We start from the raw sequence: 26,616 nt of genomic DNA, 5'->3' as shown, positions 1-26,616 counted from the left end.
CATGTGGATGTAATATGTAATGTACAGCATGATGACTATAGTCAATAATACTGTATTGCATATTTGAAAGTTGCTAAGAGCAGATCTTAAAAGTGCTCATCACAAGGAAAAAGGTGTAACTATATATATTGGTAGATGTTAACTAGACTTATTGTGGTGATCATGTTGCATTATATACAAATATTGAGTCATTATGTTGTACACTTGAAATTAACATAGTGTTATATCAATTATACCTCAATTTTAAAAATTAAAATAATTTAAAAAAAGAATGGAGAACCATTATGCTAGAATCACCAAATTAATTTGATGTAACCTTCCTAGTACAGAAAAAAACTGCAGTAAACCTCAGAATATGGAATGCTAGTAACTCATCTTTCAGTAACATCATCTGTCAATAATGATAGAGCTATGCTGATCATCTGGCCCTTGGTTTCCCATTTTCAGTTAAAAAAATCCAGTCATCCAATTAATTTTTTAATCAACTACAATATTAGAAAGTGTTAGGTGATGCAGAAAAAAAATATTTTCCCCCTCTGACCTAACTCATAACATGAGAAAACTGACACATGTAAAAAATAATTTTCTGATAGTGAAGATTAGAAACGTAAACACTTGGTTGGGGAGAGAGCATGATGAACTCTTTCCTGTGTTATCTCACTGGTGTAGTTGCGTGCTTCCTTGGATAACAAGGTACAATGGAACCAGAGCTGACTGACACCTTAAGAGTCATCTGGGGGGCTGCAGTACCAGCCCCACATCACAGAGCCAGTCAGCGGCAATACTGGATCCCCAACTCCTCACCGCTGACTTCCAATCTTATGTACTAGCTCTCACAGAAACTTTTAAATTTGACTTTAACTTCTATATATTTATGATGGCACTTTTTAAAAGTGCCATGATAAATATATTCAATGAAGAAAATTACTTTGGCTGAGGCCAGCTTGGCTCAGAGACATTAGTACACCTGGCCATGAAGGATTTCTGAAGCAAAGCAGTACCTCAGGTATGACTTTTCTTTTATTGCACCCCATAGGTGGTGCCCTCCCGAGATGACTATAGCTCTGACTATCAAACTCTGTCACTTGTCACATCAGAGGAAGCAGAAGGAGACTCTTTCTTTGTGCCAAGAACATTTTGCATTTTCTCATATGCAGGGAATACAGGGCCCATGGAATTCTAAGGGGAAAATAGAATGCCATTGTAATCCACAATGCAGTCTGCACTTTTTTTTTTGTTTATTTGGGGTTTGGGGGGGTTTCTTTATTATTTCTTTTTATTTATTTTTTATTTTATTTTTTTAGCTTTCTGGTAATTTTATTTTATTTTTAATTTTTATTAGAGTATAGTTGCTTTACAATGTTGTATTAGTTTCTACAGTACAGCAAAGTAAATCAGCTATATATATATGTACCTCTCTTTCTTGCATTTCCTTCCCATTTAGGTCACCACAGAGCATTGAGTAGAGTACCCTGTGCTATACAGTAGGTTCTCACTAGTTAATCTATTTTATACATAGTATCAGTAGTGTATATATGTCAATCCCAGTCTCCCAATTCATCCTACCCCTCCTTCACCCTTGATATCCATACCTTTGTACTCTGCATCTGGACCTCTTTTTCTGCTTTGTAAATAAGATCATCTATACCAATTTTTTCAGATTCCACATATATGCGTTAAAATATGATATTTGTTTTTCTCTTTCAGACTAACTTCACTCTGTATGACAGTCTCTAGATCGATCATGTCTCTACAAATGACCCAATTTTGTGCCTTTTTATGTCTGACTAATATTCCATTGTATATATGTACCACATCTTCCTTATCCATTCCTCTGTTTATGGACATTTAGGTTGTTTCCATGTGCTGGCTGCTGTAAATAGTGCTGCAATGAATATTGCGGTGCATGTGTCTTTCTGAATTATGATTTTCTCTGGCTATATGCCCCGTAGTGGGATTGCTGGGTCCCATGGTACTTCTATTTTTAGTTTCTTAAGGAACCTCCATATTGTTCTCCATAGTGGCTGTATCAATTTATATTCCCACCAACAGTGCAAGAAGGTTTCCTTTTCTCCACACCCTCTCCAGCATTTATTGCTTGTAGATTTTTTGATGATGACCATTCTGACTGGTGAGGTAATACCCCACTGTGGTTTGATTTGCATTTCTCTAGTAATTAGTGATGTTGAGCAGCTTTTCTTATGTTTATTAGCCATCTGTATGTCTTCTTTGGAGAGATGTCTATTTAGATATTCTGTGCATTTTTTGATTGGGTTGTTTGTTTCTTTAATATTGACCTTCATGAGCTGCTTGTAAATTTTGCAGGTTAATCCTTTGTCAATTGCTTCATTTGCAAATATTTTCTCCCATTCTGAGGGTTGTCTTTTTGTCCTGTTTATGGTTTCCTTTGCTGTGCAAAAGCTTTTAAGTTTAATTCGGTCCCATTTGTTTATTTTTGTTTTTATTCTCACTACTCTAGGACATGGGTCAAAAAAGATCTTGCTGTGATTTATGTCAGAGTGTTCTGTCTATGTTTTCTTCTAACAGTTTTATAGTGTCTGGCCTTCCATTTAGGTCTTTAATCCATTTTGAGTTTATTTTTGTGTATGGTGTTAGAAAGTGTTCTAATTTTATTCTTTTACATGTAGCTGTCTAGTTTTCCAGCACCACTTATTGAAGAGACTGCCTTTCCTCCATTGTATATTCTTACTTCCTTTATTGTAGATTAATTGCCATAAGTGTGCAAGTTTATTTCCGGGCTTTCTACCCTATTCCATTGATGTATGTATCTGCTTTTGTGCCAGACCCATACTGTTTTGATTACTATAGCATTGTAGTATAGTCTGAAATCAGGGAGTGTGATACCGCCAGCACTGTTTTTCTTTCCCAAGATTATTTTGGCTATTCGGGTTTTTTGTGTTTCCATATGAATTTTAAAATTTTTTGTTCTAGTTCTGTGAAAAATGCCATTGGTAATTGGATAGGGATTGCACTGAATATGTAGATTGCCTTGGATAGTATAGTCATTTTAACAATATTGATTCTTCCAATCCAAGAACGTGATATTTCTTTACATCTGTTTGTGTCATCCTCAATTTCTTTCATTAGCATCTTGTAGTTTTTGAATTACAGGTCTTTTGCCTCCTCAGGTAGGTTTATTCCTATGTATCTTATTCTTTTTGATACGATGGCAAATGGAATTGTTTCCGTACAGACTGAAAGTGAGGGGATTCCCATTCCAAACAAATGGAAATCAAAAGAAAGCTGGAGTGGCAATACTTATATCAGACAAAAAAGACTTTAAAATAAAAACTGTTATAAAAGACAAAGCAGGACACTACATAATAATCAAGGGATCAATACAAGAAGATATAACAATTGTAAATATATATGCACCCAACACAGGAGCACCTCAATATATAAGGCAACTTTGAACAGACATAAAAGGAGAAATTGACAGTAACACAAAAATAGTAGGGGCTTTAACACCTCATTATATCAATGGAAAGATCATCCAGACAGAAAATTAGTAAGGAAACACAAGTTTTAAATGACAATAGACCAGATAGATTTAATTGATATTTATAAGACATTCCATCCAAAAACCGCAGATTACACTTTCTTCTCAAGTGCACACAAAACAGTCTCCGGTATAGATCACATCTTGGGTCACAAATCAAACCTTGGTAAATTTAAGAAAACTGAAATCATATCAAGCATCCTTTTTGACCACAACACTATGAGATTAGAAATAAATTACAGAGAAGAAGACATAAAAAACATGAACACATGGAGGCTAAACAATATGTTACTGAATAACCAAGAGATCACTGAAGAAATCAAAGAGGAAATCAAAAAACACCTAAAGACAAATTACAATGAAAACATGATGATCCAAAACCTATGGTATGTAGCAAAAGCAGTTCTAAGTGGGAAGTTTATAGCAATACAAGCCTACCTCAATAAACAAGAAAAATCTCAAATAAACAATCTAACCTTAAACCTAAAGGAACTAGAGAAAGAAGAACAAACAAAACTCAAAGTTAGCAGAAGGAAAGAAATCATAGAGATCAGAGCAGAAATAAATGAAATAGAAACAAAGAAAACAGTAGCAAAGATCAATAAAACTAAAAGCTGGTTCTTTGAGAAGATAAACAAAATTGATAAACCATTAGCCAGACTCATCAAGAATAAAAGGGAGAAGACACAAATCAACAGAATTAGAAATGAAAAAGGAGAAGTAAAAACTGACACGGCAGAAATACAAAGCATCCTAAGAGACTACTACAAAAAACTCTATGCCAATAAAATGGACAACCTGGAAGAAATGGACAAATTCTTAGAAAGGTGAAATCTTCCAAGACTGAACCACGAAGAAATAGAAAATATGAACAGACCGATCACAAGTAATGAAATTGAAACTGTGATTAAAAATCTTCCAACAAACAAAAGTCCAGGACCAGATGACTTCACAGGTGAATTCTATCAAACATTTAGAGCAGAGCTAACACCCATCCTTCTCAAACTCTCCCAAAAAATTGCAGGGAAAGGGACACTCCCAAACTCATTAACGAGGCCAACATCACCCTGATACCAAAACCAGACAAAGATACTACAGAAAAAGAAAATTACAGACCAATATCACTGATGAATATAGATGCAAAAATCCTCAACAAAATACTAGCAAACAGAATCTAACAGCACATTAAAAGGATCATACAACATGATTAAGTAGGATTTTTCCCAGGGATGCAAGGATTCTTCAATATACACAAATCAATCAATATGATACACCACATTAACAAATTGAAGAATAAAAACCATATAATCATTTCAATAGATGCAGGAAAATATTTTGACTAAATTCAACACCCATTTATGATAAAAACTCTCCAGAAAGTGGGCATAGAGGGAACCTACCTCAACATTATAAAGGCCATATACAACAAACCCATAGCAAGCATCATTCTCAATGGTGAAACACTGAAAGCATTTCCTCTAAGATCAGGAACAAGACAAGGATGTCCACTCTAGCCACTGTGATTCAACATAATTTTGGAAGTACTAGCCACGGCAATTAGAGAAGAGAAAGAAATAAAAAGAATTCAAATTGGAAAAGAAGAAGTAAAACTGTCATGTTTGCAGATGACATGATACTATACATAGAGAATCCTAAAGATGCCACCGGAAAACTACTAGTGCTAATCAATTAATTTGGTAAAGTTGCAGGATACAAAATTAATGCACAGAGATCTCTTGCATTCCTATACACTAACAATGAAAAATAAGAAAGAGAAATTAAGGAAACAATCCCATTCACCACTGCAGCAATAAGAATAAAATACCTAGGAATAAACCTACCTAGGGAGAGAAAGATCTGTATGCAGAAAACTATAAGACACTGATGAAAGAAATTAAAGATGATACCAACAGGTGGAGAGATATACCATGTTCTTGGATTGGAAGAATCAATATTGTAAAAATGACTATATTACCCAAAGCAATCTACAGATTCAATGCAATCCCTATCAAATTACCAATGGCATCTTTTACAGAACTAGAACAAAAAATCTTAAATTTTGTATGGAGACAAAAAAGACCCCCAAATAGCCAAAGGAATCTTGAGGGGAAAAAATGGAGCTCAAGGAATCACAGTCTCTGACTTCAGACTATACTACAAAGCTACAGTAATCAAGACAATATGGTACTGGCAAAAACCAGAAATATAGATCAATGGAACTGGATAGAAAACCCAGAGATAAACCCATGCAACTATCGTCAACTAATCTATGACAAAGGGGGCAAGGATATACAATGGAGTAAAGACAGTCTCTTCAGTAAGTGATGCTGGGAAAACTAGACAGCTACATGTAAAAGAATGGAATTAGGACACTCCCTAACACCATACACAAAAATAAACTCAAAATGGATTAAAGATCTAAATGTAAAACCGGACACTATAAAACTCTTATAGGAAAACATAGGAAGAGCACTCTTTGACATAAATCACGGCAAGATTTTTTTTGACCCACCTCCTAGAGTAATGAAAATAAAAACAAAAATAAACAAATGGGACCTAATGAAACTTCAAAGCTTTTGCACAGCAAAGGGAAATATAAACAAGATGAAAAGACAACCCTCAGAATGGGAGAAAATATTTGTAAACGAATCAACAGACAAAGGATTAATCTCCAAAATATATAAACAGCTCATGCAGCTCAATATTAAAAAAAAACAATCAAAATATGGACAGAAAACTTGTATAGACATTTTTTCAAAGAAGACATACAGATGGCCAACCAACGTATGAAAAGCTGCTCAACATCATTAATTATTAGAGAAATGCAAACCAAAACTACAATGAGGTATCACCTCACACCAGTTAGAATGAGCATCATCAGAAAGTCTACAAACAACAAATGCTGGTGAGGGTGTGGAGAAAAGGGAATACTCTTGCACTGTTAGTGGGAATGTAAATTGATGAAGCCACTATGGAGAACAGTATGGAGGTTCCTTAAAAAACTAAAAATAGAATTACCACATGACCCAGCAATCCCACTACTGGGCATATACCCAGAGAAAGCCATAATTCAAAAAGACACATGCACCCCAATGTTCATTGCAGCACTGTTTACAATCACCAGGTCATGGAAGCAACCTAAATGCCCACTGACAGACAAATGGATAAAGAAGATGTGGCACATATATACAATGGAATATTACTCAGCCTTAAAAGGGAACAAAATTGGGTCATTTTCAGATATGTGGATGGACCTTGAGACTGTCATACAGAGTGAAATAAGTCAGAAAGAGAAAAACAAATATCATATATCAACACATATATGTGGAACCTAGACAAGTGGTATAAATGAATCAGTTTGCAAGGCAGGAATAGAGATACAGATGTAGAGAACAAACATATGGACACCAAGGGAGGAAAGTGGGTGGAGGGAGGTTGGTGGTGGGGTGAATTGGGAGATTGAAATTGACATATATACACTAATATGTATAAAATAGGTAACTAATAAGAACCTGCTGTATAAAATAAAAATAAAATTCAAAAAAAACCACATTAGACCATATGGACTTAATTGATAGCTAAAGAGCATTCCTTCCAAAAGCAGCAGAATACACATTCTTTTCAAGTGCTCATGGAATATTCTGCAGGATAGATCACATGCTGGGCCACAAAGCAAGCCTCAGTAAGTTAAAGAAAATTGAAATCATATCAAGTGTCTTTTCCAACCACAGTGCTATAAGGCTACAAATCAAAAAGACAAAAACTGCAAAAAACACCAACACATGGAGGCTAAACAATATGCTACTAAACAACCAATGGATCACTGAAGAAATCAAATGAGAAATCAAAAAATACCTAGAGACAAATGAAAATGAAAACGCAACAATCCAAAACCTATGGGATGCAGCAAAAGCAGTTATAAGAGGGAAGTTTATAGTGATTCAAGCTCATCAGGAAACAAGAAAAATCTCAAATAAACAACCTAGCCTTACAAAAGTAACTAGAAAAAGAAGAACAAACAAAACCCAAAGTTAGTACAAGGAAAGAAATCATAAAGATCAGAGAAGAAATAAAATAGAGACTAAAAATTCATAGATAAACCTTTAGCCAGACTCATCAAAAAAACAGGGAGAGGGCCCAAATCAATAAAATCAGAAATGAAAAAGGAAGTTACAACAGACACCACTGAAATAGAAAGGATCATAAGAGACTACTACAAGCAAGTATATGCCAATAAAATGGACAACCTAGAAGAAATGAACAAATTCTTAGAAAGGAACAAATTCTTAGAAAGGTACAATTTCCCAAGACTGAGCCAGGAAGAAATAGAAAATATGAACAGACCAATTACCAGTAACAAAATTGAATCAGTAAAAAAAAAAAAAAAAACTCGCCAAAATAAAAGTCCAGGATCAGATGGCTTCACAGGTGAATTCTACCAAACATTTAGAGAAAAGTTAACACCTAACATTCTGTAACTATTCCAAAAAATTGCAGAGGATGGAACACTTCCAAACTCATTCTACGAGGCCACCATCACCCTGATACCAAAACCAGATATCACAATAAAGAAAAATTGCAGCCCAATATCATTGATGAACATAGATACAAAAATCCTCAACAGGGCTTCCCTGGTGGCGCAGTGGTTGAGAGTCCGCCTGCTGATGCAGGGGACACAGGTTCGTGCCCCGGTCTGGGAAGATCCCACATGCCGCGGAGCGGCTGGGCCCGTGAGCCATGGCCGCTGAGCCTGCGCGTCCGGAGCCTGTGCTCCGCAATGGGAGAGGCCACAACAGTGAGAGGCCCGCGTACAGCAAAAAAAAAAAAAAAAAAAAAAAAAAAAAAAAATCCTCAACAAAATACTCACAAACCAAATTCAGCAATACATTAAAAAGATCACACACCACAATCAAGTGGGATTTATCCAAGGAATGCAAGCATTTTTCAGTATCTGCAAATCAATCAATGTGATACACTACATTAACAAATTGAAGAATAAAACTCATATGATTATCTCAATAGATGCAGAAAAAGGTTCTGATAAAATTTGACATCAATTTATGATTAAAAAAAAAAAACTCTCTAGAAAGTGGGCAGAGAGGGGACATACCTCAGCAAAATAAAGCCCATATATGGCAAACCCACAGCTAACATCACTCTCAATGGTGAAAAGTTGAAAGCATTTTCTCTAAGATCAGGAACAAGACAAGGATGCCCACTCTTGCCACTTTCATTCAACATAGTTTTGGAAGTCCTAGCTACAGCAATCAGAGAAGAAAAAGAAATAAATGGTGTCCAAATTGAGAAGGAAGAAGTAAAACTGTCACTGTTCGCAGATGACATGATAGTATACATAGAAAATCCTACAGACACTACCAGAAAACTACTAGAGGTCATTAATGAATTCGCTAAAGTTGCAGGATACAAGATTAATACATAGAAATATGTTGCATTTCTATACACTAACAAAGAAATATCAGAAAATGAAATTAAGGAAATGGTTTGCATTTTAAATTAAAGCATCAGATCTTTCTAGGCAATTATTATATCTGTTCTAATTTGCATTGATCCGCTTATATGTACAATCTCTAAGGCAACCCTGAAATCACTGACCTTTTATGTTTTGCCAGCTTTTAGTCATTCCATTCCAATTCTCATTCTTAATAAATGAGATACATTTCCATCTCAACCTGTGTCTTAGCACCACTGGAATCTTTTTCTGTAGGAATAATGTATTTAAATGGAAACTTGAAAGAAATACAATCTGTAATTGAAACAACTACAATCTGTAATTCTGATTTTCATTCTGTCCTGTGAATATGGGGCAGGCTAACCAGACTGAATTAGAACCACTTCTCTGGTTAAGTCCAGTAGCCCCCTGTAACCCAGAGACAGGGCTTCAGTTCTATGAATAACTAGGAAATAGAGTAAGTCTGAAATATGTGTTTAAGTTCTAGGAAGTGGGTGAGTAGTGTCTATGTCAATTAGTTGGAGGTGTAAGAGGAAAGAAGGGGAGTTGTCAGTAGAATGACTACAGGATGCAAAATCACAATGACTGCTTTATGAACAAATATTAATAGCAGGAAATCTTATTAAAATTTTATACATTTGTTTTTCTTACTACTTATTTTTACTAGATGTGACAAATGGTTAAGTATATCTTATAGTCTATACTTGTAGAAAGCCTATTTTTATACACAGATAGATATATTTTTATGTCTGCATATAAGATATTTTCATATATTTTATATGCAGAATGGTGTTCAAAAAAAAGCACTGGAATTATAAAAACCTATATGAAAATTTCAGCTCTTCTCTTTCCCAGTTGTACATAGGCTTGGTCAACTCATATAACTCATATAACCTCTCTGAGCTTTAGTTTTCACAGTTGTAAAATGGACATAATACCAAGTTTCTCACAGGTGTGTAGAATAACATGACATAGCAAGTGAAAACACTAAGCCCTGTACTGGACACTTTGGGATTTGTGATTTTTTGGTATTATCTCTTGAATTGTTTGCCATGGTTTGTTTGTTGTTTATTATAATTTTAGAAATTTTGAATAGACATTTAAAGAGTACTTTCTCTTACATTATACTTTCTCACAACCCAGAATTGACTACTGGGTTAATTAAGATCTGATCATATTTACTTTAATCCTTTTTTATTTAAAAAAAGTGTATATACATGCACACATATGATAAAATTAGAATCTCTCTGGCCACCAGTGCTAATCCCATTTACACCCTTTGCCCATTGGTTGATTTATTTATTCAACACACATTTACGGAGTGCCTACTATGTGCTAGGTACAGTGCTAGTTGCCAGGGTCAGTATTCATGATGAACCAGACTAAAAAAATCTTCCCTTTACTCCAGCTACAGTGACTTTCAGCCTTCTTGACCATACCAGGCAAAATTCTGCATCACAGCTCTTATTCTGGCTATTCCATAATCCTGGAATGTGCACCCTCCACAAAGCCAGGTAGATGGCTATTTTATCTTCTTTAGGGCTTTTTTGAAATTTCACTTTCTCAGTAAGACCTTCCAAGGCCATATTGTGTGAATTACGTTCTTCTTCCATATCATACATACAAACTATATCTATCTCTGCTTTATTTTTCTCCATAGTGCTTCTCACCATCTAACACTGTATTTTATTATCTTGTTATTATCTGTTTCCCCTACTAAAATATGGCATCCAAGACTGCAGAGATTTTGGTCTGCTTTATTCATTGCTCTACCTTCAGTGCCTAGCACAGTGCCCTCAAAAATTATTTGTCCAATCAATGAATAAGAGATTAAAAATTAGAGCAGCTTATTTTCCTCTCAAAGTTTAATGATTGAAGTGACTTAATGAAAGAAAAGTGTAATTTATGTGATTTTCAAAATTGCTGATACATAAAAAGATATCATCCCCATCTTCCAGCTTCTATAGAAAAAGTAGAATACTTATTTTCGAAATATGCATGGAATAGCTTTCATAATGCCAAGGTTAGATAACTTATAACTAACATATTTTGAAACTGATGAAAATTACTCCAAAATTAGCTTTTGGACAATTTATGCTGCTCTGTTGATTTATCCCTTGATTTGAAATTATGGTGAATCAAATTTCTGCTGCCCCCAGAGGAAATTTTACATCCAGCCTTCACTTTAGCCTCTAGAAATGTACTTAGTTGGCACAGTACAGCAGGGGTCTCCAGCCAGTACTGGTCTGAGGCCTGTTAGGAGCCGGGCCACACAGCAGGAGGTGAGTGGCGGGCGAGCAAGGAAAGCTTCATCTGTCGCTGCCCATCATTCCTTATCGCTCGCCTTACCACCTAAAACATTGCTTGCATCCCCCCCAACGCCTGCATTACCGCCTGAACCATCCCACCCACCCCCCACATCCATGGAAAAACTGTCTTCCACAAAACCAGTCTCTGGTGCCAAAAAGGTTGGGGACCGTTGCACAGGACTCCATCCTTTCACTAACCCCAGTGAAAGAATAATTCAAGGGCATAAGCAACATTGTTCAATAAAAATTGTCTAGCTCCTACTTATTTCTAAGTACTTTAGTAAATCTAAGAGTTGTATTTCAACACATTTTTTGAGGCAGAGTGATAAGATGGAAATGAAATGGGCTTTGGAATAGGACAGTTCAAATACTGGCAGTGTAACTTTAGACACAAATTACTTAGGCTCCCAAAGTCTCCACTTTCACATCACTTACACTTACAATATTGTCTGTCTTGTATGTTGGTTGTCTAGATTAAATAAGATACTGTATCAGTCAGGGCAGACCAGGTTAGGGTGCAATAATAAACAGTCCCACAAATCTCAGCTTAAAATTACAAAGGTTTATTTTTCTCTTGAGCTACAGTAGCTGTGGGTCTGCTCCCATGCAGCCATTCCTCCTCCCTTTACTCAGGAGCACAGACTGATGGAGCACTGCCACCTGTCACATTGTAGGTGGCCATGGCAGAGGGACAGGAGAGCTCTGGGTTATCTCACATGGGCAATTGCATGCTAAGTTCCAAATTGCCACATGTTCTTTCCAATCGCAGTTCGTTAGCTGGGACTGGTCACATGGTGACACCAACAAAAGTGTCTAGGAGGTCGTCACCAACAAAGGGGTCTAGGAGGTATCATGCTACCAGCACCCAAAATGTGGGCACCTGCATGTTTACTAAGCAACATCAGTGATGACCACAGACATTCCATGTAAAGTGTCTAGCATAGCATCCACTTCACATTCATCCCTTTCCTCTCTCCAGCCTACTCCCCATATGCGTTCTTGTTTATAAAATGGAAAGATCTATATCTCAGAAACATTATCCTTGAATTCCCAAACTGTGTTCAGTACAATACTTAAACCAGAAAATGCTCCAAGAAAAAAGGTTATGTGATAAGATTAATTTGAGAAACACCACATACTACATCCCTTTCAGAAATTCTCAGTGCACAGTAGCTTTATAAAAGTTCAGAGATGGGCTTCCCTGGTGGCGTAGTGGTTGAGAGTCCGCCTGCCGATGCAGGGGACACAGGTTCGTGCCCCAGTCCAGGAAGATCCCACATGCCGCGGAGCCGCTGGGCTTGTGAGCCATGGCCGCTGAGCCTGCGTGTCTGGAGCCTGTGCTCTGCAACAGGAGAGGCCACAACAGTGAGAGGCCCGCGTACCGCAAAAAAAAAAAAAAAAAAAAAGTTCAGAGATGTGGCAAAGATAACTGTTTAATTCTGTTTAACCCAAAGTTTAACAAACTTCTTTAATCACCCAACAGATTCATAGAATAGCTATTAATTACTTGTGGAACACCCATCTAATACTTCCTGGAAAATGTTGCTCCAATGAATTTAAGACTGCACTGAATTTCCAGCTGGCAACGAAAAGGGTCTTAGCATTTAAAAACAAAATGTTTGCTACTCTGGAATGTTACTTACCCTGGAATTTATTACAGAGTGTCCTAGTATAGTTAGTTGTTTTAAAATAGTTATCTATCAATATATAAGTAAAAGAATGTTAATCACTTTATTCAACAAATATTTCTTGAGAGTTTAATTCTACCAGCAGTACTGTTAAAACCAACACTACAATTCCTATTTATTGAACACCTCCTCTGTGCCAAGTTGATGTTAGATCCTAGAGATACCATATTGAACAAGGCAGACATGGTCCTTGCCTTGATGGAGGTCATAGTTTAGACAGGGAATATCAATCAGTGCTGTTCTAAGACTTTGCATGTGTTAATTCATTTAATTCTCATAACAACACTTAAAGCTGGCATGAGTACTGGCCTCATTTTACAGATGCAGAAAAGAGAGGTTGCACAGCTAGAAAAATATTTAACATTCCACGCTTGATTAAATAAATTGTAAAGCATCCATACCGTGGAGTACTTTGGAATCATTAAAAATTCTGTTACAGAAGATTATTCATGGCATGGGAAACACTCCTTACTATGATTTTGATGGCAAAAGGAGAGTCCTGTTTTTATTAAAAGTAAAATATTCCTATGTAATATTAACAAAAGGATTACAGATGATATTGTTTTTGTAACAGTGAATTTGTAATATAATTATTTTGTAAAAAGATAATACATTTTTTAAGAGAAAAAAAATCTGATAACTTTTCTTTGGCGCTTGGACCGCAGTCGTGAGAATGTCAGGCCTCAAAAGAGGCTCACCTCCAGCGTCCTCTGCTGTGTCGAGAAGGCCAGGCTGGACTCTGAGAAGACTAATGAAATAGCCACTGCCGGCTCCCGTTGGCAGATCCAGAGCCGATCACAAGCCGCAAGCTTGTGACTGTCCTTTCCCGGGCTGGATACCGGAAAAGGGCAGGCACACGGGTACAGGTAAGCACAGGGCGTTCGAATGTCCAAGAAGGCAACCTGGACGAAGGGGATGAGAACTCTTTGCCCACTACTCAGAGAACACCGCGGGTCTAAGACGAGCGACCACCGCCTGCATCACAGCGGGTACCTGCAAGCAAAGGAGAGCGTGTCCCAGAGAGGGCGGATTCTCACGGAACACATCAGAGCTGCAGACGGACAACGCCCGCAGGGAGCTCCTGACTGACAGGGCCGAGAGCTCAGGGCGAACACGGGAAGCACGTCAGCACCCTGGGGAGCTGCTCCCGGCCAAGGCCAAGCTCCTGGAGGCCGGCCAGGAGGCAGAGACCACGAAATAAAGCTTCCCCCCTTCCTCTCCTTGGCCTCAGCAGTTGTGAAGACCAACCACTCAGTAAAACAAGTCTTCTCTGCCATTAAAAAAAAAAAAAAAGATAGATAATAGTAATAAGCCAAAGAAACATGTGTTGTAGTTTTAACCAGGAATGTGTTACTTGGTTATGCACCAGTTATCTTGTCTGAACGCACCCACATGGTATATGTAAGTGCAAAGTTTTTTTTAAAAAAAATTTCGGCCTTCCCTGGTGGCACAGTGGTTGAGAGTCCGCCTGCTGATGCAGGCGACACGGGTTCGTGCCCCGGTCCGGGAAGATCCCACATGCCGCGGAGCGGCTGGGCCCGTGAGCCATGGCCGCTGAGCCTGCGCATCTGGAGCCTGTGCTCCGCAATGGGAGAGGCCACAACAGTGAGAGGCCCGCGTACCCCAAAAACAAAAAACAAAAACCAAAACCCAACAACAACAACAAATTTCGATACTGCTTACTGTGAAAACTGGAATCCCCATGGATGGGTCAGCTTCCTACCTAGAGGGTGTACACTGCCACCCAAGGTTGACGTGACGTTGGCCCGAGTGTTGTGTTGCACTTAGTAAAGATTTAATACTAGATTTCTCCTTACAGTAGAAACTTACCCCACTCCTTCAGATCAAAAGGAGGAAAGCTTTTGTCTTAATTTAAGAAAAATTCAAATGTTTTATATGTCCAAATTGATAATATTTATTCTAAACAGAAAATTGAGTGACAAAATACTGACTGAAAGAATTGAGAACAGATTGAATAAATACATGAGTGATTTAGCTGAGCATATTTGCAAGTAAATGATGTGAGTAAATGGCTGCTTTGGAAATATTTGGGATCCTTACAATGTTGTCTCGAGTAATTTAAATATTCTCTCTTGTAATCTTGGTGCACTCCTAATTTTCTTAAATTGTTGTGGAATTAAGTCTCAACCCATCTCTGTCAGCCGTGTCACAGAATATAACTTATTAAGTTAATTTTTTAGCAAATTACTTATGAATTAATGAGGTTTTAGATGTATTGGTATATAATTTATAGCTAGTATATAATCTGTCTCTAATAGTGACAATGGAATAAGCCAAATGAGTGTGTGGCCAATTGTTAACTCAACCTGTGTAGGACAAAATTAAGAATAAAGGAAGTAGGGATTTAACACCATGGGAGAAGCTAAAAGATGGGGTTCTTTTATTTTTTCCCTTTCCCACCTCTATGATAGATTATTTTTCTGATGTGAAAATTATATATTCTATATGTCTAACTTACGAAGACCTATACTTACCAACATTTGTATTTTCTCTCTACGACAAGGACTTTAGAGCTCTCTCAGCTCCCTCTTTCTTTCACCTGCTCCTGCAACCAAACTACACACACATTCTTGGTTGCAGTTACATGGAATTTTAGTTCCGCATCACCATACACACACACATACATCACACACACACACACACACACACACACACACACACACACACACAGGCATATTATTCATATAAATTACTTAATAAGTTTTTTACTCAGCTCTTATTTCCATATATCTCATTGTGACTGCCTAAATGTATTTACATTTTTCTTAGAATATTCCCTCTAATAGTCTTTTCAAAGTTGGCTTTTGGATACAAACCCTCTGAGCCTTGAATGCCTGACACCATCGTTCTTGCTCCATCATATTTAAATAATAGTTTTGCTGGATACAAAGTTCTACTTTTCCAATTCTTTTACTTGTTTTACTCCAACACCTTGAAACATTACTTCATTATCTTCTTGCGTCCAATGTTATTGTGGAGAAGTCTGAGGTCAATCAAATATTGTTCTTTTGAAGGTTTTCTATTTTTTCTTTCTGGAATCATTTATAACTTCTCTCACTCTCCGATCTTAAGCTTTATCATAATGTGCCTAGCTATAGATTTTTTCTCATCCATTTTGTTTAGCCCTCTGTGAGCTCCTTCAATCAGAGATGTTTCATCTTTCTTTCATTCTGGAATATTTGCAATCTTTTCTTCAAACATTACCTTCAGGCTTCCCTGGTGGCGCAGTGGTTGAGAGTCCGCCTGCCGATGCAGGGGACACGGGTTCGTGCCCCGGTCCGGGAAGATCCCACATGCCGCAGAGCGGCTGGGCCCGTGAGCCATGGCCGCTGAGCCTGCGTGTCCGGAGCCTGTGCTCCGCAACGGGAGAGGCCACAACAGTGAGAGGTCCGCGTACTGAAAAAAAAACAAAAAACAAAACATTACCTTCTTTCCACTCAATTGTTTTTCTCTCCCAGGACTCCTATTAGTTGAATGATGACATGTGTGCTTCTCTCCTACATCTCCTACAAATTGTCCTTTTATATATCCTATATCTTAATGATGATAATAGCTTATTGTATATAGTATTGGCTAGGTACCAAAGACTCTCCTGTGCACTTTGCATATATTAGCTCATTTAATCCTCACTATAAATGTATAGAGTAGGTACTATTAATATATCCATTTTACAGATGGTAAAATGGTTGCCGGGAGTTAAGTCGCTTAAGTTAAGTGACTTGCTTAGAGTCATTCAGCTGGTAAGTGGCGGAGCTAAGATTTGAACCACACTTGTCACATGATTTCCCTTTATTTATTCCTGGTGTTGCTGGTGGAGTTCTTTGACCTGTTTTTTCACCTCCTTGTTAATTTATTGGTTGTTTCTATTCTGCTATTTATTTTAAATCATGTATTTCATACTCAGCTTTTTCTTCTTTATTTTCCTTTATAACTACTAGTTCTTATTTCATGTTACCACTAGCTTTCTTCTTTCTTAGAGAACATGTATTATGCTTATCTTAAATTTGTAATCTATTTCTTAATGAAATAAGATCAAACGTTTTCCACTATATCTTGTTTAGTTGTTTTGTAGCTGTTGGGCTCCTCAGTTATCTAGTGTTCCCCGTAAGCTCACAGTCACATTCACAGTCTTCATTAGTAATATGAACTTGGGTTGGAGGGGAGAGCCCAGTCCCTGTATTATACCCTTCCTGGTGAGTTTAAGGAGTTAAGAGCTGGGCATAGACCAGAGTCTCCTAATGTTTTGGTTATACACACCCAGTGCTCTCTGAGTGAAGGAGGAAGAAGGGATAACTCCAGGACCTGCTGTTATCTACTCTTCACCACCACCAGCACCATCCTTGTGTGACCCTCCCACTCACTGCCCTGGTGGTCCTGCCATTTTGCTGCCTCACAGTATCAAAGCAGAAGGTACTCTTCCACCCAATAGCATTTGAGGAAATGAAATGATATCAAACATACTCTTCCCAAGACTTCAAGTATGCTGCATCTGGGTTACTGTTTTTTTTTTTTTTTCCCAAAACAGTTTCTGTCTTTCCAGGGTTTCTCACATTTTTATTTTTATAGATCCTCTCTTTTGCTATGATGACATTTCCAGGGTTTGGTCCTGGGAAAGTGCCTGCAGCCAATACAAGTTAACCATCTTATGAGGAATCAGAAGGCCTGAATTAAGTCATCAATTAAAAACAGAAAAAGGAAAATAAATGTTCTCTATATAATAGAAATACTCAGATTCTGTTATGTCAATGAAGATTACCCTTCAAATTTATTTAATCAAATAAGTTTATTTTGTAATTTATTGTTCATGGTATATACCAGCCTATAGGAAGATCCCAAGGCTTCCTTCTTCATGGCTCCATCCCTTTTGAGGAAGTTTAATGATTAAAGTAAATGGTTTATAAATGGAGCTGAGCTCCTGTAGCCATTTCTGTTACTCTTTCTTTGAATTCTCTTTCCCCAGTTATGTAACTCGGATATCCTGGAGGACCAGGCAGTTGACATGGTGGGGTTCCAAGTGATAAAAGGCATGGAGCTGCCAGTTCTGGCCTGACTACTAGTCCAGGAATCCAGGATTTCAGCTAGAATGACAGGAGTATGAGATTTACCTGCTCACCTACTTTATTTATTTATTTTTTTTTTTCAAATAAAAAAATTTTTATTGAAATTATTTCTAACATACTTGACAGCCTCATTAACATATAATACCATTACTACTACTGCTACTAATAGCTAACACTTATATAGGGCTCATAGTATAAGATAAAATTGCCAAAAAAGATAACATTGTTAGCAAATAAAGGATATCTGCCATATTTTTATTATAATTCTTTAAACAGCCATTTACTCCAATTAAGAAACATACAATATGATTTGGTGTTTTAATTTTTAAGAGAAAGAACTTAAATTAATCAAGAAGAGGGAGAGACGGAGTAATAATATTAATAGGAAGAGGGAGACATGGAAGAAATACACCCCTTTGTAATAGATCATTTTGAGAGCTGTTTTCTGGCAAAATCATGTTATTGTTATCCGTAATGGGACAGTAAAGATGGGCAGAATTAGCCAAAAACAAAACAAGAAGAATCAAAGAATGAGGGAGGCCAGTCCTAAAATAAGATTACCAAGACTATATTATTAGATGATTTACTTGGGCTTGAAAAGTGGCTATCATTATTACACTGTGAAATGAAAAACAATCCTTGTACCCATTGTGTCTATCCACTGACAGAAACACGATACAGTTTCCATAGAAACAACATTCTGCTCATCTAAAGTCCTATTATTTTCAAAGAGCAATCAGGAACTAGTCAATAATATTCATTTTAACAGAAAATGTACTCGTAATAAAGGGAATTACAGCAAAACTCTGTCCTCAACCTAGTTTACTAGGGAAGATGAGACAAATATAAATGAAATAAAAAGATATACTATTAATATTTCTTCCTTTTTCAGAGAATACTAATCACTAAACAGGTGGAACAAGGGAATAGAGAACTATGCAAGTGAACTCTTTCTGGAAGTAACTGCTATTCACGGCGGAATTAAGTACTCCTAATCTTTGTGTCTCTTCACCTAGTAAAGCTAACAGTTATCCCCAGAAATGACAGTAAGGATTGATACACAAATACTGAAAACAGAATTTCCAGATTAGGGAAGGCATATTTCAATGCAAATTACTCTAGAACACCTCCAAGCCTTAATAACACCTTTAGAGGAACGGTACTGGAGAGTGATTTTGCTGATTTTGGAGATATTTTTTTCCCCAGTCATTTAAAAATTTTTTTATTGAGTTATAATTTACATACCATACAATTCACTTGTTTTACTTGTACAATTCAATGGTTTTTGGTATATTTACAGATTTGTGTAACCATCACCACAGGTAGATTTAAGTGTTAGGAAAATCACTGAAAAACTGAGTCTTGTGATTTCAACCCTTACTGTAACTAACTCTTTGAATTTCCTTTTTTCCCGAAGTAATTATTTCCAGGGTATAGTATAGTGCTTACGCTAGTTTATACTTACTGGATTGAATCGAAAGCATTTAAAGTTTCTTTTTGCGGAAGTAACTTTACATATACAGCAACAGTATTGAAATAGGCAGCTTCTAAGAATTAAACTGGTAAAATCCATACTTAATGAGTTGTGAGAGCAATCCATAAAACTGTCTGTGACTGTGTAACTGAGGAGTTTAGAAACACTCTAAAGCCCTAATTAAGATGAGGAGGTAATCTCAGGAGGCAAAACGAAGTGGCTGTAATCTGGTCAGCAAAGATCTAATTAATTGTATAGTACACTGTTCAGAGAAAAGTTTGCATGAAGATTAGCCTACAGAAAGAGAATTGCCAATCTTTACCCAGCACTATTCGGGGAACAGAGATGCAAAGTCCAGAGGGTATGAATCTTCCTGTCTTTGAAGAGGTACACTCTGCTGTGGGGCAGGGATCATTTATCAGCTTTCACCAGGATCTGAATGAGACATCTCTCAAAGCGATTCACCTCATTTTGTTTTGATTCCTTATTTACTAAGAAACTGTCTGATTTGCTTTCCAGACCTGACGAAAAGTTTTCTTGGTGTGTACAATTTGAACATCACGGTTATCAAAAATGAATCTGCTGGGCTTCCCTGGTGGCGCAGTGGTTGAGAGTCTGCCTGCTGATGCAGGGGACACGGGCCCGCGCCCCGGTCCGGGAGGATCCCACATGCCGCGGAGAGGCCGGGCCCGTGAGCCATGGCCACTGGGCCCGTGCATCTGGAGCCCGTGCTCCGCAGCGGGAGAGGCCACAACAGTGAGAGGCCCACGTACAGCCAAAAAAAAAAAAAAAAAAAAATGAATCTGCTTCACCCCCCAACAAATGAACAAATGGTTTGGTTTATTCGCTTTCTTGTTTTTCACTCTTGTGTACTAAAACATGCCAATCTACTCTGGGACACTGATAGTATAAGATCATACCCTTAAATGTAATGATTTCCAAGCTAATGTCACCCAAGGAGACCTTGATAAACAGCCACCCAGACTTTTCTTGCTACACCCTGACCTTGTCATAGTGAAATAGACCAGGACCCTATGGTCCTTGCCCCTCCCGCACCCATGTCCTTAGTCTGCCTTTTAAAAAAAATATTTATTTATTTATTTATTGGCTGCGTTGGGTCTTCGTTGCTGTGCGCGGGCTTTCTCTACTTGCGGCGAGCGGGGCTACTCTTCATTGTGGTGCAAAGGTTTCTCATTGCGGTGGCTTCTCCCGCTGCAGAGCACAGGCTATAGGCGCGCGGACTTCAGTAGTTGTGGCACGTGGGCTCAGTAGTTGTGGGTCACGGGCTCTAGAGCACAGGCTCAGTAGTTGTCACGCACGGACTTAGTTGCTCCGCGGCATGTGGGACCCTCCCGGACCCGGGCCCAAACCCGTGTCCCCCGCACCAGCAGGCAGACTCCCAACCACTGCACCACCAAGGAAGTCCCAGCCTGCCTTTTGTCTGTGGAAAAACTTTAGCCAAAGGATAAGTTTAATCACAGAAGTGAGAAAATGCAGAAACAAAGAAAACAGAGGAGACCAAATAATAATAGTTTAGTCATTAAACATAGTCAAGGACCTTTAGTTCCTCCTTAAGGGCTATAGACAATATTCTGAGCCACATCCTGTGAGCTGTCTTATAGACACTGAAGCCCCCACCAGGTGGAAGAAGTTAACTACATGATGACCAGGCTGTAGCCGTGACATAAGCTTCCACAATTCCGAAAACTGGCCTCAAAGAAATGGGAGCAAACCGCACCTGGGACTGAAGATTAAGTGTACCTAAAACAATCAAGATGACACTGGTCAGACCACCGATGACCAATGTCAAGATGACTGTCAGAGCTGACTGTATTATTTCTGCATGTAGCCCCCTCCCTCTGTCTATAAAAGCTCTTGCCCCAATTGTCGGGGGCGGAGGGGTGGGGGGAGTTGGCCTTTTGGACAGGCATCTACCCTCCCCCACAGTCACTGGCATCCAAAATAAAGCGAACATTCCTTTCCACCAACCTGGCCTTTATTGGTTTCTGAGCAGCGAGCAGCCGAACCCCACTTTCCGTTACAAGAGACCCCAGAACCTACAATTTGGTTACATTCAAACACGGTAAACTAGGCCAAGAGAGAAACAAGAATGTCCTATTCACTCTCTATTAAATTTTACCCTGTATTCTTCTGAACTGAACAGAATCAGAAATGACTGCATTAAATTGGACAAGAATAAATCAAAGCAAATTCATGGTTTTCTTATTTTTCTGGAAAGAAAATGCCTTGAAATCAAAAGTACCTATGTTTAAATCACTTCAGTTATTACTGACTTAACATTAATCAACTGAAGATGAATCTGAATAATCATAAATGGATGGATAAAATTAGATAGAAAATGTGCTCAGTAAATGGATACTGCATGTAAGAACCAATACATGATGTGCTCAGTAAATGAATACTGAATGTAAGAACCAATACATGATGTGCCTGGAATTCTTTAAAAACTCTCATCTCTTCTGCTGCTAACCAAGTAGGATAGTGCTAGAAACTGAATAAATCTGTTGAAATAGTGTCCCTTTTGGTCAGCTTCTCACTGAAAAATTATCAGGGTCTTCTCTTTTTTTTTCTTTTGGCCACACTGCCCATGTGGGATTCCCTGACCAGGGATGGAATGATGGAACCCATGCTCCCTGCAGTGGAAGGAAGAAGTCCTAACCACTGGACCTCCAGGAAATTCCCAGGGTCTTCTCTCTTTAAATTGAAAGCTCAGTTTAAAAATATGTCATTGAGGGATGAGCTAAAGCAGCGGTCCCCAACCTTTTTGGCACCAGGGACCAGTTTCGTGGAAGACAATTTTTCCGCGGATGGGGGGTCGCGTGGGAAGGTTCAGGCGGTAATGCGAGCAATGGGGAGCGGTGGGAAGCGACAGATGAAGCTTTGCTCACTCGCCTGCCGTTCATCTCCTGCTGTGCGGCCCGGTCACGAACAGTATCGGTCCTCAGCGCAGGGGTTGGGGACTCCTGAGGTAAGCAGCCCACGGCCAGTTCGCAGGAGATGCGGCGGAAAGACAAAGTCACGGCTTGGCTCTCCAGACATCCGAACCAAGGACATTGAGGACGTGTTCTACAAATACGGTGCTATCCGCCACATCGATCTGAAGAACCGCCGCGGAGGACCGCCCTTCGCCTTCGTTGAGTTCGAGGACCCGCGGTGAGGCGGTCAGGGTCTTGCTGCCTTGAGGAAATAGGTTGGAGTAGTTGGGGAAGGCTCCAAGGCCTTCACATAGAGAATGGGGAGGTGGGCTCTGAGGTTGGGAGCAAGACGAATCGCCCATGCAGGAGTGGAGTTGAGGAGCCGAGTCGTCGAGGCTTCTCTTGTGGCTGGGCCTTCCGGACGTCCCCAGAGCCGACTCGCAGGCTCGGAGCGGGAAACTGAGGCGCCGAGGGCTGCCGTAGTGGTCGGCAGCCTGGCGTGCTTCCACCTACTTTAAACACAAGATAGGAGACTGGGGATAAAGTCTGGTTTGTAATAACGAGTGTGCAACTGTCTATGGTTACCTCTGTGTTAAGAAAGTCTTTGGAACTTTTAGCACAGGGGGATCAGCTTGGTGCTTTGTGACCACCTAGAGGGGTGGGATAGGGAGATGCAAGAGGGAGGAGATATGGGGATATATGTATATGTATAGCTGATTCACTTTGTTATAAAGCAGAATCTAACACACCAGTGTAAAGCAATTATACTTCAATAAAGATGTTAAAAAAATTGTAAAAATTTAAAAAAGAAAATCTTTGGAACTTCATGTTCATTGCAATGGTCACAGCAGCTATAGTTGTCTGGCCGTGAATTTGGGCTTGTGATCCTAGCCCCAACAAACTGACCTGACAAACATAGGCAATATTAGGTTGCCATTTTGTTATTAATTTTGAAGACGTTAGAAGCAGGATGTGGAAAATGACTAAATTTGAGGGAAATGATTCTGTTTTCCCCCTTTATTAAAAAATTCATAAGCAGCAAAAGCAAAAACAACAAAAGCAAAAAAAAAAAACCCACAAATGGGACTATATCAAACTAAAAACATCTGCACAGCGAAGGAAACCATCAACAAAATGAAAAGGCAACCTATTGAATGGGAGAAAATATCTGCAAATCATATATCTGATAAGGGGCTAATACCCAAAATATATGAAGAACTCATAAACTCAATAGCAAAGAAAAAAAATCCAATTTGCAGATGATCTGAATAGACATTTTTCCAAAGAAGACATACAGATGACCAACAGGTACATGAAAAGATGCTGAATGTCATTAGTCATCAGAGAAATGCAAATCAAAACCACGAGTGGGGAGTGGTCAAGGTGGCAGAGTTGGAAGACCCTGAGCCCACTTCCTCTATGAGCACACCAAATTTACAATTGTTTACAGAACAACTGTCTATGAAAAGATTGAAATCTATCAGAAAATATCTTCTTCTACAACTAAAGATATAAAGAAGGAACTGAGAGACAGGTAGAAGGGACAGTGTTGTGATATAGTACCCCTGGGTGGGGCAGGGGGCTACCGCAATTACAGTTTCAGAGGTTCTCCCAAAGAAGTGAGAGGTTCGAGCCCCATGTTGGGCTCCCCAGACCAGAAGTCCTCCATCGGGGAGAGAAACCCCCAGACCATTTGGCCTTGAAGGCCAGCAGGGCTTACTTTTGGGAGACCCAGAGGACCGAGAGAAATAGAGACTCCACTCTTAAAGGGTGTACACAAAATCTCACATGCTCCAGGACCCACAGAAGAAGGTCAGACCCACCTGCTGATCTTGGAGAGCCTCCTGGAGAGGCAGGAGGCAACTGGAGCTCAGCCTGGGGACACAGACATTGGTGACAGCCATTTTGGGGAGCTTGTTCTACCACATAGACACTGCTACTGGCAAGTGCCATTTTGGAATCCTCTATCTAGCTTACTAGCACCGGGACCCAGCCCCACCCACCAGCAAGCTAATACCAGTTCTAAGACACCTTAGGCCCCTCAACCAGCCACCTTAGGATCTGGCCCACTCACCAGCTGGTCAAAAACAAGCTTTGGGAAAACCCAGACCCAACAGTGAGCTGTGTCAGAAACCTGTTCTGCCCACCAGCAGGCCAACAGCCAGGGCACAGCAACCAGAGATTTTGGGACCTGGCACCACTCATCAGTAAACCAGCACTAGCCTTAGGACCCCTTGGGCCTTGGATCCACCAACCAGTGGACTGACACAAGCTCTGGGAACCCTGGGTCCTATATCCAGAGACCCCAGGACACAGCTCTGCCTGCCAGTGGTCCAGCACTAGTGCCAGGACCTGGCTTCAACCACCAGTGGGTGGGCACCAGACCCAGGATCCCCTGGGCCACAGGTCCACCCAACAGTGGACAGATAAAAGCCCTTGGACCACTGCAACCTCACAGCCTGCCTTGTTAGGACTCAGCCAGTCAACCAATAGGCCTGCACCAGTTCCAGGACCCCCATGCCCTGGCCCTGCCCAATATCAGGCCAATATCAGCTCTGGGACACACTGGATCCATCAGCCAGCAGCCCTGGGATCTGGACTCATCTACCAGTGGACTGACACCAGCTTCAGGATCCCCAGGGTACTGCAATCAGAGACCCCAAGACATGGCTCCACCCACCAGTGAGCCAGCACTAGCCACATGAACCCCTGGGTCCTGACTCTGCTTACCAGCAGGCCAACACTGTCTCTAAGACACATTAGACCTATAAGCCAGCTGTCCCAGGATACAGCCCCCCTCACAAGGAGGTCAACAGTAGATCTGGGACCCCCAGTCCCACAACCACCTACCCCAGAAGCTCACTCCACCCACCAGTGGGCCTTCACTGGCCCCAAGAAACCCCAGGTCTACAGAGCCAGCCACTTCATGACCTGGCCTCACCAACCAGTGGCCAGCAGCCCCCACATAAAATAGGACCTGGCAACCAACTGGACCAGGGGCCAGCCTCACGTTCCAGACTTCCCACAGCTGTGAGCCCACAACAACAGAAGGACCCATGAAGCCAACATAGAGGGAAACACTAGAGCATATAGCTCTGGTGACCAGAGGGGAGTACACTGCTGGATACATAGGATGTCTTCTACAAAAGTACATTTCTCCAAGACTGGGAAACTTAACCAACCTACCAGATACATGGAAATAAAAACACCAACTTAGGCAAAATGAGGTGACAGAGGAGTATGCTCAAAACAAAGGTACAAGATAAAATCCCAGAAGAAGAGCTAAATGAAGTGGAGATAGGCAGTCTCCTGATACCTGACAGGGAGTTCAAGGTAATGATCATAAAGATGTTCAAAGAACTCGGGAGAAGGTTGGATGAATAGAGTGAGAAGTTAGAAGTTTTTAACAAAGAGTTTAAAAATATAAAGAAGAACCAAACTGAGATGAAGAATACAATAACTGAAATGAAAATACACTAGAAGGAGTCAACAGTATATTAAATGATACAGAGAAACAGGTCAGTGATCTGGAAGACAGGGCAGTGGAAATCACTGAAGCTGAACAGAAAAAGAAAAAAGAATAAAAAGAAGTGAGGACAGTTTAAGAGACCTTTGGGACAACATCAAGCATACCAACATTTTCATCATAGTGGTCCTAGAAGGAGAAAAGAGAGAGAAAAGGGCAGAGACTATATTTGAGTATATAATAGCTGAAAACGTCCCTAACATGGGAAAGGAAACAGACCTCCAAGTCCAGGAAGAACAGAGAATTCCAAACAGGATCAACCCAAAGAGAATAACACCAAGACGCATTGTACTTAAGATGGCAATAATAATAATAATGATAATAATAATAATAAAATAGAGAATACTAAAAGCAGCAAGGGAAAAGCAACAAGTTATATACAAGGGAACTCCAGAAGGCTGTCAGCTGACTTTTCAGCAGAAATCTGCATGAGAGAGAGAGTAGCATTATATATTTAAAGTGGTAAAAGAGAAACACTTACAACCAAGAATACTCTATCCAGCAAGGATTTCATTCAGATTTGATAGTGAGAACAAAAGTTCTACAGACAAGTCAAAGCAGAAAGAGTTCAGCACCACCAAATCAGCTTTACAAGAAAGATTAAAGACACGT

This window comes from Phocoena phocoena, chromosome 5 (genome assembly GCF_963924675.1).
Source record: "Phocoena phocoena chromosome 5, mPhoPho1.1, whole genome shotgun sequence".
NCBI classification, from domain to species: domain Eukaryota; kingdom Metazoa; phylum Chordata; class Mammalia; order Artiodactyla; family Phocoenidae; genus Phocoena; species Phocoena phocoena.
This window is presented reverse-complemented; position numbering follows the sequence as displayed.